General features: G+C 33.6%; 1 pseudogene; it reads left to right on the top strand.

The window, feature by feature from the left end:
- The window catches only part of LOC102728306 (elongation factor 1-beta pseudogene), a 12,786-nt pseudogene extending 11,801 nt beyond the window's left edge, over nt 1-985 (top strand).
- Nucleotides 986-4,363: the final 3,378 nt, after the last annotated feature.

The following is a 4,363-nucleotide window of genomic DNA, read 5'->3' as shown; positions in this document are numbered from 1 at the left end:
GGGTGCAATTGTAAATGGGATCGACTCCTTGATTTCTCTTTCTTCTGTCTTGTAATACTTTGTTTTTTTATTGTTAACTGAGCCAATAGATTATCGTTTGCTCCAAATAATAATAGTAACAATGTATTAGGTGATTATAGTACATGGATAAGTGAAATAAATGGCAGTGATGTAACAAAAGACAGGAGGAAGGAATTGGTAATACTCTATTATAAAGGTAACTGTACTACCCATAAGGCAATATAGTGTTATTTGAGAGTACATGTAGGCAAGTTATAAACGTATATTGCAAACTCTAAGGAAAACAGTAAGAAATCTTTTACAAGAAATATAATTGAGTTTGTTTTTCTTTTCTTCTTAGCAATCAGCGGACCACTTGCACTCTTCTTTTCCTTCACTGTCCCCCAGTTCCTGGATCAGCCGATGCCAGGGGTTTTGGAGACTTGAAAAGCCCCGCCAGCCTCCAGGTGTTCAACGACTACCTGGCAGACAAGAGCTACATCAAGGGGTGTATGCCATCATAAGCAGACCAGCAGTATTTGAAGCAGTCTCCGGCCCCACACCCACTGACTGGTATCATGCCCTATGTAGATATAAGCACATCAAGTCTTAAGAAAAGGAAAAGGCCAGCCTTCCAGGAGTGAAGAAAGCTTTGGGCAAGTATGGCCCTGCTAATGTGGAAGACACCACAGGAAATGGAGCTACAGATAGTAAAGATGATAATGACATTGATCTCTTTGGATCTGAGGGGGAAGAGGAAAGTGAAGAAGCCAAGAGGCTAAGAGAAGAATGCCTTGCACAGTATGAGTCAAAGAAAGTCAGAAAACCTGCACTTGTCAGATCTTCCACCTTACTGGATATGAAACCTTGGGATGAGATAGATATGGTAAAACTAGAGGAGTGCATCAGGAACATTCAAGCAGACACCTTGGTCTGGGGCTCTTCTACACTAGTTCCAGTGGAGTATGGAATTAAAAAACTTTAATAACACTGATAACACTTGACATACAAATCTGACAGGAAGAAATAAAATTGCTGCTTTTGCAGCTAACATGGAGATATATATTTTTTCCCTAAATACTCCACCAAAATAAACTATTAAAACTAATGAATAAATTTAGTGAAGTTGCAGGATAGAAAATAAGCAAACAATTAGTTATATGTCTATACACAAACAACAAACTATCCAAAAAATGAAGAAAACATTCCCTTTTACAATAGCATCAAAAAGAACAAAATACTTAGGAATAAACTTAACCAGAGAAGTGAAAGATCTGTACATTGAAAACTGTAAAACATTGATGAAGGAAACTGAGGACAAATAAAAAAAATCCATGTTCAGATTCAAATAATTAATATTTTTTAAATATCCATTCTAGCCAAAGCAAGCTATAGATTTAATGCAATTCCTACCAAAATTCAAAAGGTATTTTTCACAGAAATAGAAAAAAAAATCCTAAAATTATGAAATCATGAAAGACCCTGAATAGCTAAAGCAATCTTGAGTAAGATGAACAAAATACTGGACATATTACTCTTCCTGATTTCAAATTATATTACAAAGTGATAGTAATCTAAACAGTATGGTACCAGCATGAAAACAGACACGTAGACCAGTGGAACAGAATAGAAAGCCCCCAAATAAACCCAGTCATATATGGCCATCTAATTTTCAACAAAGGCACCAAGAACACACAATGGGGAAATGATAGTCTCTTCAATAAATGGTGCTGGGAAAACTGGACATATACCTGAAAAAAAAACCTAATAGAACTTTTATCTTACACCATACACAAAATCAACTCAAAATGGATTAAAGTTTTAAACACAAGACCCAAAATCATAAAATTCCTAGAAGAAAACAGGAAAATAGTCAGATAGACATTGGTCTTGGGAATGATTTTTTGGATTTGACACCAAAGCACATGCAACAAAATTAAATAAGTGGGACTATGTCAAACTAAAAAGTTTCTGCACAGCAAAAAAAGGAAACAACTAACAAAATGAAAAGACATCTATGGAACTGGAGAAAATATTTGCAGACCATGTATCTGATAAGGGGTTAATATCCAAAATATATGAGGGACACATACAACTCAACAGAAAATATAAATAAATTACCCAATTTAAAAAATGGACAAAGGACCTGAACAGACATTTTTTCCAGAGAAGACATACAAATGGCCAAAAGGTCTATGAAAAGGTGTTCGACATCACTAATCATCAGGGAAATGGAAATCAAACCCACAATGAGATATCACCTTACATCTGTTAGGATGTCTATTATCAAAAAATCAGAAGATAACAGGTGTTGGTGAGGATGTGGAGAAAAGGGAACCCTCATGCGCTGTTGGTGGAAATGTAAATTAGTACAGCCATTATGGAAAAGAGTATGGAAGTTCTTCAAAAAATTAAAAATAGAACTACCATATGATCCAGCAATCCCATTTCTGGGTATAAATCCAAAAGAACTAAAATCACTATTTCAGAGAGATAGCTACACTACTGTGTTCATTGTAGCATTATTCACAGTAGCCGAGATATGAAAACAACCTAAGTGCTCATCAACAGATGAATGGATAAAGAAAGTGTGGCATATATATATATATATAATGGAATATTATTTGCCCTTTAAAAAGAAGGAAATCCTGCCATTTGCAACAACATGGATGAAGCTGAAGGACATTATGCTAAGTGAAGCTAGACACAGAAAGACAAATACTGTATGATCCCACTTATATGTGGAATCTTAAAAAAAAAAAGTTTAACTCATAGTAACAAAGAATAGAATGGTGATTAGACACCACAGGCTGGGGAGTGGAGCAAAGGGGAGATGTTGTTAAAGGGTAAAAACATTCAGTTAGCAGATGAATAATTGCTGGAGACCTAACGTACAGCATGGTGACTATAGTTAATAATATCATACTGTACCCTTGAAATTTGCTAAGAGAGTAGATCACAAGTGTTCTCACCACCACCACACACACAAAAAGGTAACTATGTGAGGTGATGGATATATTAGTCAGCTTCATTGTACTAATCATTTCATAATGTATACATATATCAAAACATCATGTTGTGCCTCTTAAGTATATGTAATTTTTACTTGTCAACCATACCTCAATGGAGATGGAAATATATTTAACTTAAAACTTAGTGTTTTCAGAAAAATTGAAATATGAATGGCTTATAAATATATTAATATATGCTCACATATGATTAAGAAACACAAACTAACTTAACTTAATGGCAAAAAATTGAACATTTTCCCCCAACATTGGGAAAAAGGCAAATATGTTCCTTCTCACCATTTGTACTGGAAGTCCTCACAAATACAGTAAGACAAAAAAAGGAAATAAAAGGTATACAAATTTGGAAAGAAGAAAGAAAACTGTTTTTGCAGGTGAAATGATTGTCTAGGTGTAAAGTTCCAAAGAACCAACCAAAAAACACCTGGAACTAATAAGTAATTATGACAAGTTTGCAGGATATAAGCTAATATAAAAAGTCAATGGCTTCTTTATATACTAACAATTCATAATTGGAATCTGAAATTTAAAACACAACATCATTTATAATAGTATGAAAAAATGAAATACTTAGACATAAGCCTAACAAAATATGTACAGGATCTACATAAGAAAAACTACAAAATCGTGATGAAAGAAATCAAATAAGATCTAAACAAATGGAGAGATATTCCATGTTCATGGATAGCAAGACTCCAAATCATTAAGATGTCAATTCTTCCCAACTTGATGTATGGTTGCATCAAAATTCATAAAGCTAGTTTATGGATATCAACAAAATGAGTCTAACGTTTTCACAGAAAGGCAAAAAACCCAGAACAGTCAACAAATGAAGAAGAACAACATTTTGGGACTGATATTACCCGATTTCAAAATTTACTATAAATCTACACCAATTAAGACAGGTAGTATTAAAAAAAGGGAAGAATAGAAGAGACACAGAGATCAAGGGAATAAAGAGAAGAGCCCAAAAATAAACCCACACAAATATAACCAACTAATCTTTGACAAAGGGAGCAAAGGCATTTTAATGGAGAAAGGATAGTTTTTTCAATAAACAGTGCTAGAACAAATGGATTTCCAAATTTAAAAAAAAAATCTTGATTCAGATCTTACATTTTTCAGAAAAATTAACTCAAAATGAATCACAGACCTAAATATAAAATGTAATTCTATAAAATTTCTAGAGGAAAACATAGGTCTCTGTGAAAAACCACATCTACCTGACACTGGATTTGACAATGGGATTTTAGATACCACACCAAAAGCATGATCCACAAAAGAAAAATTAATCTATTGAATTTTAGTAAAATTAAAGTGTTCTACTCTGTGAA

Source organism: Leptonychotes weddellii, chromosome 4, assembly GCF_054177405.1.
Source record: "Leptonychotes weddellii isolate Sample4059 chromosome 4, ASM5417740v2, whole genome shotgun sequence".
Taxonomy (NCBI): Eukaryota; Metazoa; Chordata; class Mammalia; order Carnivora; family Phocidae; genus Leptonychotes; species Leptonychotes weddellii.
This window is presented reverse-complemented; position numbering and strand designations above follow the sequence as displayed.